Source organism: Lithobates pipiens, unplaced genomic scaffold (genome assembly GCF_037356315.1).
Source record: "Lithobates pipiens isolate NorthernLeopardFrog02 unplaced genomic scaffold, aLitPip1_a1.2 Scaffold_1, whole genome shotgun sequence".
NCBI lineage: Eukaryota > Metazoa > Chordata > Amphibia > Anura > Ranidae > Lithobates > Lithobates pipiens.
Window position 1 is genome coordinate 155,177,184 of NW_027507685.1, and position 16,622 is coordinate 155,193,805.

The window sequence follows — 16,622 nt, forward strand, 5'->3', positions numbered from 1 at the left end:
AAAATTGTCAATTTATAAGATATTTCTAACACATAGCATGTATATAGCAAAAATTACACCCCAAAATACATTCTGCTACTCCTCCCGAGTATGGCGATACCACATGTGTAGGACTTTTACACAGCCTGGCCACATAGAGAGGCCGAACATTGAAGTAGTACGTTCAGGCGTTCTAGGAGCATAAATGACACATCTCATTTCATTCCTAGCCATCACACTTTTGAAGGTCCTGGACCACAGGACAGTGAAATTACCCACAAAATGACCCCATTTTGGAAAGCAAACACCCCAACGTATATTCTATGAGACATGGGCTGGAGATAGGTACTCGGGTACTCTGATAGCCTGGTGACAGGTACTCGGGTACTCTGATGGCCTGGTGACAGGTACTCGGGTACTCTGATGGTCTGGTGACAGGTACTCGGGTACTCTGATGGTCTGGTGACAGGTACTCGGGTACTCTGATGGTCTGGTGACAGGTACTCGGGTACTCTGATGGTCTGGTGGCAGGTACTCGGGTACTCTGATGGTCTGGTGGCAGGTACTCGGGTACTCTGATGGCCTGGTGACAGGTACTCGGGTACTCTGATGGCCTGGTGACAGGTACTCGGGTACTCTGATGGCCTGGTGACAGGTACTCGGATACTCTGATGGCCTGGTGACAGGTACTCGGGTACTCTGATGGCCTGGTGACAGGTACTCGGGTACTCTGATGGCCTGGTGAGAGGTACTCTGATGGTTTGGTGACTGGTATTTGGGTACTCTGAAGGGCGGTGACAGGTACTCATATGGACTGTGACAGGTACTCGGGTACTCAGATGGACTGTGACAGGTACTCTGGTACACAGATGGACTGGAACAGGTACTCGGGTACTCAGATGGGCTGTGACAGGTACTCGGGTACCCTGATGGACTGTGACAGGTACTCGGTACTCTAATGGACTGTGACAGGTACTCGGTACTCTAATGGACTGTGACAGGTACTCGGGTACTCTAATGGACTGTGACAGGTACTCGGTACTCTAATGGACTGTGACAGGTACTCGGGTACCCTGATGGACTGTGACAGGTACTCGGTACTCTAATGGACTGTGACAGGTACTCGGTACTCTAATGGACTGTGACAGGTACTCGGGTACTCTGATGGGCCGTGACAGGTACTCGGGTACCCTGATGGGCCGTGACAGGTACTCGGGTACCCTGATGTGCCGTGACAGGTACTCGGGTACTCTGATGTGCCGTGACAGGTACTCGGGTACTCTGATGGGCTGTGACAGGTACTCGGGTACCCTGATGGGCCGTGACAGGTACTCGGGTACTCTGATGGGCCGTGACAGGTACTCGGGTACCCTGATGTGCCGTGACAGGTACTCGGGTACTCTGATGTGCCGTGACAGGTACTCGGGTACTCTGATGTGCCGTGACAGGTACTCGGGTACTCTGATGGGCTGTGACAGGTACTCGGGTACTCTGATGGGCTGTGACAGGTACTCGGGTACTCTGATGAACTGTGACAGGTACTCGGGTACTCTGATGAACTGTGACAGGTACTCGGGTACTCTGATGGGCTGACAGGTACTTTGATGGGCTGTGACAGGTACTCGGGTACTCTGATGTGCTGTGACAGGTACTCAAATACTCTGATGGACTGTGACAGGTACTCTGATGGACTGTGATTGACAGGTACTATGAGGGGTGGTGACAGGTCCTCTTTATTGGGGGGGGGGCAATCAGTATGATTGGTGTACACTGTATGCGGTAACGAGATGTTACCGCAATCTCCTCCTCACACACGATCGGTGTGTGAGGAGGAGAACCCGGTAACATCCCGTTACCGCAGTTTGTTTACATTTTTGTGATCGGCTGTGAAAGGATCACAGCCGATCACGTGGGTAAACAGCTGGCCAATGGCTGTTTACCAGCGTCGGTGACGAGCAGTGTTCCCGGGGAACACGCCGCCACCGACGTGCACGCGCAGCGCGCTCGCGATCGCGCGCATGCGCCGTGCACGTTCGGGGTGTGACCATCTGTGATCGGCCGTGACTTCATCACGGCCGATCACGTGGTAAACAGCCATAACGAATGGCTGTTCACCCCCTTCGGTGGCGAGCGGTGTCTCTGTGACACGCCGCCACCGAAGAAACAGGGATGCGCGCGCACGATCGCGCGCATCCCTGTTTAAACGTGAGGCCGTCATATGATGGCCTCCCGCCACAATAGGTGCGCCGCCTGGCCGTCATTTGACGGCCGGCGGTCAGCAACTAGTTAATATGCGTACGAGGTTTCCCTTAATAGGGATGGGCTACCCATGCGATGCCATTTTTCTCAATGATTTTCAACCATATTGCGGGAACCAGATATAACATTAAAACCGCAAGCAGTTTTAAATGACGTTATTTCCGTTAAATGTCATTTTGTGCAGGGACTGTTCTAAACACGGGAAACACGTGGCACTTCACAGGCATACTACAGACACCCCCCAGGCATGATATTTAAAGGAATATTTCACTTGTTTTTTTCACTTTAATCGTCATTAAAATCAGTGCTCCCGCCAAAACGGCCGTTTTTTAAAAGTGAGCCAGGTCCCCAAACCCTTTTTAGGACAGTATCTTGCATATTAGCCATTAAAATTAGCACTTTTAATTTCGAACGTTCGAGTCCCATAGACTTCAATGGGGTTCTAACATTCGTACGAATTTGGGGTCCGTTCGAAAGTTCTGGTGCGAACCGAACCGGGGGGTGTTCGGCTCATCCCTAACTGGGACAAATAGAGGGATTGATCTTCCCAGAGGGGACAGAGATAGCAACAAAATATTGGCAGAGGATCTAACCATTCCCTTCTCTATCCAAAACTACAAAATAAGTTCTGCCTTAATATATACCGTATTTATCGGCTTATAACACGCACAGGCGTAAAACACGCACCTTCATTTTGGGAGGGAAGTTTCAGGGAAAAAAATTTAATTTTAAAGCGGGGTTCCACCCTAAAATGGAACTTCTGCTCATCGTAACCCTCCCCCCCTCCGGTGTCACAGTTGGCACCTTTCAGGGGGGAGGGGGGTGCAGATACCTGTATAAGACAGGTATTTGCACCCACTTCCAGGCATAGACTCCCATGGGAGTCTATGCCTCTTCCTGTCCACGGGTCCCAGAGACAGCGCGGACCATTCCTATTGCGCTGCGCGACTCGCGCATGTGCAGTAGGGAACCGGGAAGTGAAGCCGCAATGCTTCACTTCCTGATTCCTTCACCTAGAATGGCGGCGGCAGCAGCCGAGAGCCAAGTAATCGATCGGCCTCGGCTGCCAACGTCGCTGGGTCCTGGGACAGGTGAGTGTCCATTTATTAAAAGTCAGCAGCTGTAGTATTTGTAGCTGCTGGCTTTTGATGTTTTTTTTTACAGTGAAATCCCTCTTTAAATAAAGAACTTTGAAGCAAAAAAAGGGTCAGTGCCCATCAATGCAGCCTCACCATTGTCCATCTGCAGCCTGATCAATGCCATCTGCAGCCTCACAGTTACCCATCAATGCAGCTTGATCAATGCCCATCTGCAGCATCACCATTGCCATGAATGCTGCCTGATCAATGCCCATCTGCAGCCTCACCTCAGATTACTTCTGCCTCCGAGGGGACAGGGAGGGGGGCGGGACAGCGAGAATCTCCTGTTTACTCTGCGGCCTCTTTAATACAAAATCCCGCCTCCTGGACCGGCTTCTATGATAGACAGAACACTGGTCCAATGCTGGCCCAGGAGACTGGACATCCTATTAGGCCCCTTTCACACATGTGGACATCCGCAGACACCCGATATCGTCCATCTCCGCAATGGTCCGATTCTGCAGACGGAGGAAAATCCTATTTTTCTATCCGTCTGCAGAGCGGATCGGATGAACACGGACAGATGGTCCGTGTTCATCCAATCCCCCATAGAGGAGAGCGGAGAGCTGACACACTGTGCAGGGACCGCCCTGTCACCCGCCGGCTCAGCGGGGATAAACAGAGCAATCCCCGCTGAGCAAGCGGATCATCACAGGGCAGATCATTATGGATCCGTCCTGTGTGAAAGGGGCCTTACAGAGGCCGCTGAGTAAACAGGAGATTCTTGTTGTATGTAAACTGATGGCGCTAGTCCCGCCCCCCTCCCCGTCCCCTTCTAGGCAGCCCAAATTGCAATATCGGCATATAACACGCACATACTATTTGCACCTGATTTTCAGGGTGAAAAAGTGAGTGTTATACGCCAATAAATACAGTAAGTCATTTTTTTTTAAAAGACACCTGTGGGGGGATTGGGGGAACTAGCTAGGGGCAGGATTGGAAAGAGGAGAGTTGAGCTTTAACATGTTGGTTGCCTGGCTGTGATTCTGACCCACTGTCTTCAATCATTTCTGAGTCACTTATCCAAAACAAGTATGAAGATCTGGATTCCTGACTTTCCTGAACCGCATACTTACTCCACATTATTGAGGCTGCATTCACATCTCTGCATTTGGAATCACAGGCAGATTTTCCGCGATTCTGCCCTCGATTTCAAAGCGCCAAGGTGTGAATGGCAAATCACAGAAAGCACATTTGAGATGCCATTCCTTTGAATGGCACCTAAAATTGCGGTACCTAAGAAAGTGTTGATACCATTGGGGCAGTATGGCTTCCAGGCAAACAGCATTTTCAGTAGGACAGCAATGACTGCTCCTATATTTGTCTAATAATAGATTCAACCTGCCCTTAATTTATCTACTGCTATATAGACTGAAAAAATTTGTTAGGACTGCAGTACACAGAGGAGTCTTGACGTAGGCACTGCAGCTTACATACTGTATGTATTTGCAAATTATATGTGCAACTAAGTCATGTGTTTTTAACTAAAATTGTTAGACTCTGTGAACTGTTTTTTTTGTGGGGAGCGGAGCCAGCATGCGACATGAAAGGAGCGCCGGACCAGAGCTTCGTCTGCAGATAGTTAATTCTACCATGATCCTGGGCAAGTGGCACTCAAATTCCGCATAGAATTGCCAGGGGTGTGTGCAGGGACCCCCCGGGAACCTCCGGGGATGGTGAAGTACGGACCCCCCTGGCTGAAATCGTCCGGAGAATGTCTCGCACAATATGCCTGGGGCTCCCAAAATGGCACCAGAACACAGGAGGAGGAGGAGGAATGGCCACCACTCCAGAGATCCATGGAGGCTATGCAGCAGGTGTCTCCCCCCCCCAGGAAAGGGTGAGTCCTAAACCACAGAGGGCAGATGTGCTCAGGAGGGGGAGATTGCTGGACAGGCTGAGAGACTGCAGGGCCAGAGCTGACAGGGGGGTGGAGGGGGAGGATGAGCCATCCCTGACCCAGATCATGGCTACCCTACAGGGCTGCCAGAATAAGCTGCTTGATCACTCTGAGGAGCTCAAAGTGTAGTTTTCCTTCATGAAGCATGACATGCAGAAGTTGAGGGAGAAAGCACAGGCAACTGATTGCCGCATTGCTTCTCTGCAGGACACTGTTGGGCCTTTGGACACAGCTGCGCAGGTGACTAAAAAGACCCTGTCTGAACACACTTTAAAGATGGCTGGCATGGAAGCCCGCATGAGAAGGAACAATAATACGCTGGTGAGGTTCCCGGAGGGTCTGGAAGGGAGGCACCCAGAAGAATTTCTAGAGAAATGGCTGATTGAACATATGGCGCCTAACACTTTAACAAAAATGTTTGCCATTGAGAGGGCGCACCGTATTCCAGGATGGGTGCCTCCAAAGGGAGCCCCCCCAGGTCCATGATAGCAAAAGTTCTGCACTTCTGTGACCGGGAGAATATCCTGCGAGGAGCTAGAACGGGCCCTGAATTAACAAGCAACGGATACCGAATTTCGATCTATCCCGACTTTTCAGCAGCTACCCAGAAGCAGAGGGCTTCTTTTCAACCCATAAAGAAGAGATTGAGGGATCTCAACCTGATCTACAGTATGCGTTACCCTGCCAAGCTGCGTATAGTGGATAATGGAAAACATATTTTTTCACCAATCCTACGGAAGCTTCAGAGTGGCTGGACACTCATGGCCGCCAGAGAGACAGAGCCTCTTCCTGTCCGCCCTGACACAGTTGTTTGAAATAATAGAGATTACAGTGACGGCCTACCTGGCTGCCTCATTTGGGTAACTCGGCTGCCCATAAATTATCATTTTTGTCACGTACATTACAGCAGAGTCCGAAATGCTGAGGGTGGCCTCTTGCACGGTTCTGTTCCCAACACCCCTTATAGTGAGAACAGGGAGTGCTGGGGCAACGAAAGGGTGCAGGTGCCTGCAGGCTCAAGGCTGGAGCTTGGAGATACAGGATTCTCTTGGAGGAAGGCGTGAAGACTGATCGCCAGAACTGTTCAGCGGAAGCCAGGCAGGTAAGTATGGATTCAGGAACAACTGCAAAGTCAGGAACAGGCAAAGGTTGGCAACTGGCTGGCAACAAGGTACATAAACGGAAGGCAAGTTCGTAGTCAAGGACAGGCAGAGGTTGGCAACGGGCTGGCAGTGAGGTACAGAATCAGGAAACAGAGCCATAGTAGAGAATCCAAGCCGAGGTCTGTATAATCAGTAAAGGTAGATAACAGGCAGGTGTGATCCAAGAGAATGGTCAAGGAAGCCGGGTTGTCAGGAGCAAGGTAACAGGTCAAACAGCAATCAGGAACTCAGGAACAAGCTGAAGACGATCCAGCACTGGTATCAGGCAGAGACTATGTTTATATAGGGCGCTATGCGCCAGGATTGGTGGACGTGAATGTGCGTGCGAGAGTGCGCACACACGTTCGCATTGGTGTGCGAGTGCACGCGTTCGTTCCGGAAGTTGTTCGCCTCTGTCGGGGACACTGCGCATGGCCATTGGCATTAGCATAATGGGAATTAGCCACTGCTGCACGGAGACGGGCATTAGCACTGTGAGTTCTCTGACAATTTTCCTACTATTTGTTTTTGTTTTTTGGGAAGAGAAATTTGAGATTTTCTTTGGGAGACTGTACTTCTAGATTATATGTTCAAAGTTATACTGACATGCAACCCTTTCCCTGCCAGTGCTGACACAGGGGATTTTTGGTTCTATTGGAACTGCCGCTGACGTATGCTGATATTATATGCTGAATCTGCAGACTGCTCTCGGCACTACAAATCAAGTAGTCGTTTTTTTTTCTTTTGGGGACTACCAAGATTTTTTGCTTCTTCCTTTCTCCTGTTTTTTTTTTTTTTTTTTTGATGGGAGAACAGTTTGTTGATCTACGGTATGGGACGCCCGCCTTTGGGGGACCTGTCCCATGTGACAGTTTTTTAAGTCACATCTCCGTTACTTATTTGAACTAAGGTTATGGGAACACAGTTTCCTGGTAAGTTGGGGTTGGGTGCAAGGAGGGGGGTGGGGGAAGTTGGGGTGTTTTTTCTGGCAAGGGTTTTATGTCTGTATTTTGCTGGGATTGTCTTCATTCAATGTGGCTGCACTGGGTCCTGCCAAATGCCAAGGCTACCATGCTCTGTGTGAGTGGAAGGGAACCCGGAGCCCCAATTCTTTAACTAGCCATGCCCTGAGGGGGAGAGGAAACCCCTTATTTCATATCTCTCTGTCATGGAGGTAAATCTTAAAGTTTTGGCCTGGAATGTTAGGGGCCTCAATGCCAAATTTAAACACTCATTGATATTTGACTATATTAAAAAGTATAAACCTCAACTAATACTACTTCAGGAAACCCACCTTCAGTGCTCTGGGCTCCTTTCATTAAAACAAGCTCACATTGCAGGGGCTTATCATGCCAGTTACTCCTCCTCCTATGCGAGGGGGGTCTCTACCCTGGTCACCAAAGCCATGCCAAAGCCATGCCTATATCCATACAAGCAGTGCGAACTGACATTAAAGGGAGGTATGTTATACTGGTTGTACAGGTGATGAATAGACTATTAACATTTGTGAATCTATATGTTCCTCCTCCCTTCTCGCTAGCCCATTTGGATGACATGATAAAGGATACATATGAGATAGCAGAAGGGAAGGTCTTTATTTTAGGTAATTTCAACTCCGTGTGTGATCCAGCTTTGGATAGACCTCCCTCTATGAGGGAAGCCTTGGTTGTTCTGATCCCTAAAGGGGGAAGGACCCCCGAGAGTGTGACTTCTATCGTCTGATCTCGTTGACGAATGTTGATACTAAAATATTGGCCAAAATACTTGCAGGTAAGTTACAGACAGCCGCCCCAAAATTGGTAGATGCAGATCAAACGGGATTTATTCAGGGAAGATACGCACAGATGAACTTTAGGAGACTCTTTGTGAATCTCTAGACTGCTCACGACAACTTCGGGACTAGAATAGTGGCCTCCTTAGACACAAAGAATGCCTTTGACTCTGTGGAGTGGCCATACCTGTAGTCTTACGGCTTTGGCCATGTTTTCATCTCCTGGATACGGGTTTTGTACACAGATTCACTGATCAGACTAAGGGTAAATGGTATTATTTCAGACCCCTTCCCTATATTTCGGGGCACCAGGCAGGGGTGCCCACTTTCACCCCTCCTGTTTGCCCTGGCTATAGAGCCCTTAGCCCAAACTTGACTGTTCTGACACTGAGGGAATTCGAGGAGCGAGTGTCACTCTATGCAGATGACATGTTATATCTGAAGGACTGAAGACCCTCGCTCTCGGAAGCCTTCTGATTGATTCAGGAATTTGGAGACTACTCTGGATTTTATATAAATTGGAAAAAGTCCTCCCTTTTCCCCATTGATGAAGCGGTGGAAATTCTGCCAGATTGTCCCATTCCTTTGTCCACCCCTTTCAGGTATTTAGGGATTGAGTTCCAGCTTCCCATCTCTAGCTTCCTGGAGACCAATTTGTCACCAATTGTGGGGAATTTTCAAGAGAGGGTTTGGAGATGGCAGAATTTACTGATCACCTTGATCACCTGGGATGGATAAATGTTTCTCCCTAAGTTTCTCTATATCCTTTCGATCTCCCCAATTTTTGTTACATTACGGGTCTTCAGGCACATTGACTCCATTATTGTAGGTTTTTCGTGGGGCGCCAAAGCTCCCAGGGTGTCTTTAGCGATATTGAAGCTACCAATTACAATGGGAGGGATGGCCCTCCCTGATTTGCGCTCCTATTTTATGGCCTCACAGCTATCGTTTCTGCACTGGCGACTTCCTCCACAGACGCCCAATGCCACTACCTTGTTGAAGGCAGCAGTTGCCACCTCACAAGAAACCCTCCAGAACATGCTCTATAGGAAGGAGATCCCAGGGAGAAAGATGGATTCAGTTATGGCATTACCTGGGAAAGTATTTCACCTGTGCTCTCAACGAACCCTTATGGCTATCTCCTAATAGTCCTCTGTGGTGCAACCGATTTTTGGGGGAGTTTCTAAAATTATCTGATGGGCAAAGGACCTGGGCCAAATATGGCATTAAATACTTGCATTCACATCTGTCAGGAGGATCGTCTCTGCACTTTTGCCCAATTGAGAGAACAGTTTGGAGTACCTAAGACTTTTTTTTCTTATATGTACAACTGCGACATGCAGAGATCGCTCAGTTTGGGGGCCCTGAAATTAGGGTACAAAATACAGATTTGGAAAGGGTTCTGATTGGCCCGGATAAGTCCAAGCGAAATTCTAGATACTATGGGGCAGTGGGCCCCACCTTAACCTCTAAGGCCAAGGCGTGTTGGGAGATGATTGTCCCGGAGTTGTCGGAAGAATTGTGGCAGGAGGCACTGGACACAAATTTGGTGTCTGTTATCTCCTCTATAGATAAAATTATTCCGTTTTGTTACCTTCACCAGCAGTATTATACACCAGCTAGACTTTACCGAATGCATAGGAGGGAGTCAGCTATTTGCCATAAATGCATGGGGGGGGGGAGTTTTTTTCTACATATGGTGCAGGAATTCACAAAGGTGAGACCATTATGGTCGCAGGTGACTGAATTTACCTCAGATAAGTTTACCTTGCCTAACATTTGCTCTCCCCAACGTTGTCTACTCTGGGTTTTTGATCAAAAAGAGATCAATGCGCACACCAAGCTATTTCTTAGAATCTTATACTTTGGGGTGAGGAAACTCATTGCCAGACGTTGGATACATGACAAACAGCTGACTCTGGGGATGTGGAAGAAAATAGTAAATGCAGATGTGATGATGTATAAGATGACTTATGAAACTACAGGGGCTCCCAAAAAGTTTAGGAGGGTATGGTTCTGGTGGGTAGACTCTGAGAATACACTGGAGGAGGAGGGGTCGTAGACCATTAAATGGGTAGGACCTATTGCTGCTACCTAATTCATGGCGGAGGGAGGATGGCTGAACTGCTCCTCTCGCTGCAGACAAGCTAGGTTTTCTTGTGTCATATAAAACATAACACTGAATGCGGACATCCCAGGGGCGTTTCTTTGGGGGTTAGTAATTTTCTTGACTGGTTTAAAAAAAAAAAAAAAAGCACATAAAATGTAATATAGGGTAGGGGTGGTGACCTGAATGGCACAGTTAGGGTAGAGTGATATTTACAATGCTATTAGCATGGATCTGTGTTTACTGAATTATAACTGTTGATGTAACACCTATCTGATGTATTGTATGTTTACTCTTTATGTGCACAAAAAAAAAACTTTTTCAAAAAAACAATAGTTTTTTTGCAGGCTAGCTGGTAAGGGTGCTGGGAAATTTATGTCTGTTTGTGTTGTGCATTGCCCTTCCATGAGCAGCTTGCTGCAAAGGCTAGTTTTAAATTGGCGTGATTACTTGACATGTGTGGTTCGTTTCATTACCAATTAATATTCAGACACATTTTTTGTTATTCAGAGATTTGGATATATCCGAATACCCGAATTACAATATAAACAAATTTTGCTGAATGCTCTGAAACACGTAACGAATTTTGTCTGAATTTTGGAAATTCGTACTGAAGTTCAAATCGAATTTTACATTGAACTCCAGTCGAATTCTAAATACACATAATACTGAAATCAAAGACTGTGTGTGTTATTGGAGTACCATTTCAAAAAAATGCTGCTTTTGTTAAGCCAAAATAGTCATTGTAGTCATTTGATGAAGATTTTCCTTTTGTTTGTTCACTTTGCTGCAATCAAATGGAAAACAATATAACATTTTCGTTTCGACCGTTTGAAAAATTTATCAATTTGAATATTTCGAATGGAAAAAATCAGTGAATTTGAAGAAAATTTGAAAATTCCGAATACGAATTTCGAATACGAATTAAACAAATCAGCCGAATTGAACTAAACAAAATAACTATATTAATGAATCAAAACGAAACAAAACTAATGTTTTTCATGCACATGTCTAGTGATTACCATCTTTTCATATAGATTAATTTGTACCTGAGGTGTCCAGATCTCTTTAAGGCTTCATTCACATGGGTAATATGAATCCGTACCCTGTGTGATGGCCATGTTTACCTGCACAGGGATGTTTCCCATTCATGTTAATTGGAAGCAGTGGCTGTGCCCCAATTGACATTAATGGGTTTGCCTGCACAGGATGCACAGAGCACCTTTTCATCCCCTGCTGGTAAACATGGTCCTCACACTGGGTATGGATTCAGGCCTAAAGATACAGCATAGCACATATGAACATTAACACACCTTGATTTTGCATCCCATACTGCTATATAGACTTCATTGACCTAGATCAGGCAGCCTCATGCCACATATGATGTGAGGGAAGTCAGTATCACTGATATAACATTAGCACTTACAATGGTATTGGAAAGCTAAAGTTGCATTATCTACTGATTGTTTTGTCACAATAAAGTGTGCAAATGAATCTGGTGGGCAGTCAAGCATTAATTTTTAACCACTTCAGATGTCATTTCTTATGAAACAAATTATGGTATATACACTATATTGTCAAAAGTATTGCGACACCTGCCCTTATTGCACATGAACTTTAATGGCAACCCAGTCTCATGCCCTGTACACACAGTTGGACATTCCAACGACAAAATCCGTCAGATTTTTTCAGACGGATTTTGGCCCAAACTTGTCTTGCACACACACGGTCGCACAAAGTTGTCGGAATATCCAATCGTTCAGAATGCGGTGATGTAGAACACATACAACATAACTATAGACAAGGCAGTAGCCAATAGCTTTCGTCTCGTAATTTATTCTAAGCATGCATGGCACTTTGTCCGTCGGAATTGTCTACACACGATCGGAATTTAAATGATCGGATTTTGTTGTTGGAAAATGGTAGATCTTGCTCTCAAACTTTGTGTGTTGGAAATTCTGACGGAAAAAGTCAGATGGAGCCCACACACGATCGAATTTTCAAACAACAAGATCCCATCGCACATTTTCCATCCGAAAGTCCGACCGTGTGTACATCAGTCCGTAGGGTTCAATATTGGGTTGGCCCACCCTTTGCAACCAAACCTAAGGCAAATCCCAGGGGCATCTGGCTGCTAGGCGAGCTGAGAGCATATCCAGAAGTAGTGCAGGGTTGGGCCTGCGGTCTTGTAGTCCAACCAGAAGTAACGGTTCTGCCAGCAGGGGAACCAGTCGTGGTCGAAGGAAGAGGGGAAGCTGTTGCCACAAAGGGACCATCCACCTTGTTACCGGAGATCATTGTGAGTAAGCTGAGGCCATTACCAGAGACTTCTTGCCAGCCAGAGACGGTGAATAAGTGGGAAAGCATCAGCAAGTGCCAAGTCAGGGACCCAGTGGGACAGCAGAAGTGATGCTTTGTGGAGTGCCAAGCCAGGGACCTAATGTGTCAGCAGGGGTGAAGTTTGAGGAGTATCTGTGATTGCCAAGCCAGGGACTCAGCAGTGAAGCAGGAGTGACGCTTGAGGAAGTTACTGAGTGATACATTAAAATAACTCAGGGGATCGAATGGCTAGTAAATCTGAAGTCTAGTAAGAGAGACTGGGAGCTTGTTGACTGAAGACCCAAAGTGAGAGAGGGTGGGATAAAGAGAAATGTTTGTGTTGCTGATAGTTGAATACCTTTACCATTAGCAACAGCTACAAGATTGTTGCCATAGGTGACAGCGGTCCTACCTATACAGAGGTGGTGTCCGGCTGGAGGCCTTCACCTGTATAACTGTCTACCTATAGAAGTCTTGGAGTCTGCCAATCAACATTGCATCTACCTAAGGGTGTCCTGGCCCTAACCCTCTCTCCCACAGTTCTGTTTAAGAGACAATAAATCTCTTTGCATTCAAAAATGTGTCTGGCGCCCACCACTTCATCTTGCATCACACCCACCATGCCTTGTATCCCACTCTACACTGAAGGATGTCAGTTGTCCCTAACTCTGGAGGTCACCATTAGGCCTCAGGGGCCCGGGAATTTGCTACACAAAGTATGTGCCAATACACCAATACAGAGGTATAGTTAGGGGAATGCTATATATATCTGCCTGCACTATACAACTTTTAAAATGAACAGTTTTACTATAAAGGAATAAATGAGGATGTTGCTATGATACAGATGGATTATCCCCTCATTTTTCATATTATGGATATTTGATGGGGAATTATGACACAATCCTTTGGCTTTGTATTGGCCATGGCTTTTGGGTACAATTGGAGATGTTAAAGTGTCTATCAATTTAACAGGGTACCTTCAAAAGAGATAACAAAAGCCAGCCAGTGATCTAGCTTGCGGACTACGAATTTGAAAAATCTGTTGTGAGTGAACGTAATCTTTAAGCCCCACCCACCCGACACTGCACTCTAAAAATGAAAAATACAGAATTACATTGGGGAAAAATAGGAGTCATATTGCCATAAACTATACCTGTACATCTAAATAAAGCCTATAAGAGCTTGGGAAGACTTAGTGACTTTTTTTTCGTTCTCTGGGGTGAAAAGGTGAAGTTTCATTTTAATTCCAATGACTTCGGTCCAGCAGGCTTTGCTTTTGAGTAATGAAGAACGTTTGCCATCATCTCTGCGACGCGAGGGAAGAAATAGTGGAGGCAATTAAAAAAAAAAAGGCCAGCCAATTCTGCATAGCGTACACGGCAGGCCTGGAACAGCTGTTTGCATCCTGTGCAGTGAAAGCATTTAATAAAATGGCAGACAATAGTTGGTTTGAAATAGAGGAGGACCCCTCTGCAGGGGTGACAATGAAGGCTTGCCTGCAGTAGCTTTGTTTGATCCGCAGCCTCTCAGCATAAGGAGTGAGGGGGTCAGCAAAAGTGAGAGGCCTTTTTCAGCCACTCTTGTGCATTCATGTGGTAATTGGGTGTCAAGCAGAGATCAGTGAGTCTCCCTGCCCGGGTTAAACTGCAGAAAAAAAAAAAAAGAAAGAGAGACAGAAAGAAAGAGGGAGCTGAAGCGATGGAGGCTGTGAATACCATCACGACCTGCAGGAAGCTCCAGGCCTCCCCCATACGAAGCACTTGTGTTCCGGCTGAGGGAGGAGGGAAAAAAAAAAGTGGGGGCCCCCAGTGCATTCTTATTCAAGAAACCATTGAAAAGGACTCGACAATGCAGGAGAGGCCCTTAACAATAAACCCCCTGCTCAGCCTTCAATACTTAGCTCTAAACAGCCATTTAACCTTCCAAAAAAAAGGCTGAAAGTGACACTAAAGCCGCAAATGAGGCTTTATCCCCTAACTCCCTCCTCTTATTTTCTCCATGAGCGGAGACTGTGGTCAGGTTGCCCCAAAACCTGTTCTTTCTATGGAAACACAGGAGAACAGCGCCCCCTAACTGCAAGACAGTTATGACAGCCATAAGGCCATCTTGTTTTAGCTTAGAGAAACTTTGGGCATTCCATTTTATTGTTCCTTTGGATGCCCCCTTCTGTGTATTATGACACATGCAGTGGTAACATGTTTGTTAATGGAAGCCCCCACTGTTTCTGTGTTCATGACGACCTGAATATTGGAAACACCTTTCTAATAAAAAGAGATTGAACAAAAACATTTTGGACAGTTGAGTACAGCTACCAAAATTTTTGCTGTGTAGTATCACGTACTAGCAAGTAGCTGTACTTAAAGTACCGTATATACTCGAGTATAAGCCGAGATTTTCAGCCTCTTTTTTGAGGCTGAAAGTGCCCCCCTCGGCTTATACTCGAGTCATCGCTGTCTGCCCGCTCGATCAGCGTGTCGAGCAGACAGACAGCGGCCATTCTATTCAAAAGCCGCGCCTCCGGCTCCGCCTTCGCCTGTGATAGGCGGAACACTGAATTTCCCAGCAGCCTGTGTTCCGCCTATCACGGACATCGTATCATCCTCGTACTACGGACGAGGATGATACGACGTCTGTGATAGGCGGAACACAGGCTGCTGGGAAATTCAGTGTTCCGCCTATCACAGGCGAAGGCGGCGGCGCAGCTTTTGAACTTTACAATGGCCGCCGACGAAGAGGGCACGGGACGGCACGGCACGGGACGGGACGGGACGGGGGCAAGGCAAGGCACGACACGGGACGGATGCAAGGAGGCAAGGCACGGCACGGGACGGAGGCAAGGAGGCAAGGCACGGGACGGAGGCTCGGGACAAAGGTAGGCTGGACACACACACACACACACACACACACACACACACACACACACACACACACACACACACACACATGGATGGAGACACACACAGGGATGGATGGATGGATGGATGGAGACACACACACACAGGGATGGATGGATGGATGGATGGAGACACACACACACAGGGATGGATGGATGGATGGATGGAGACACACACACACAGGGATGGATGGATGGATGGACACACACACACACAGGGATGGATGGACGGACACACAGGGATGGACGGACAGACAGGGATGGACGGACACACAGGGATGGACGGACACACAGGGATGGACGGACACACACACAGGGATGGACAGGCATGTCTCACCCTCGGCTTATACACGAGTCAATAAGTTTGCCAGTTTTTTTGGGGGTAAATTGGGGGCCTCGGCTTATATTCGGGTCGGCCTATACTCGAGTATATACGGTAGTAGTAAAGTCTTATATTTAAAATGATTGTAATTACTTTTTTTGTTGTTGTTAAAAATAACAAACATGTTATACTTACCTCCTCTCTGTAGTGGATTTGCAGAGCAGCTCAGATCCTCCTCTTCTCAGGTCCCTCTTTGGCTCTCCTGGCCTCTCCCTCCTGCCGAGTGCCCCCACAGCCAGCAGTTTGCTATGGGGGCACCCGAGCCGCAGCTCCCTGTGTTCATTCAAACATGGAGCTGCGGCCCGGTTCTGCCCCCTTTCTCTTTATTACTACCTTTTATATATTCTTATAGCTCTAATGAAGTGGGAGCGTCTGAACCCCTAAAATGCGTGTGTTTTCTTTTTACTCATAATTTATTAAAACATCATTTTGGACTCTCTGACTATTGGTGTGGTGCGCCTTCTGCTTTTTATATAGTTAAGCCTCTTTCACACGGATGGACCATTCAGGTCCTCCTGTCAGTTTTTTAGGCGGACCTGAACGGACGCTCCATAGACCTCTATGGAGCGACGGATTTCAGCAGTGACATGTCCGCTGACATCCAACTCGCTCCGATCCGAAAAAGTGTGACGGAGGAAAACCCTGCGGATCGGAAGAAAACGGACTCTACGGTTCGTCTTCATCCGATCCCCCTCTGACAGGTCGGTCCCTGCACAGTGTGCAGAGACAAA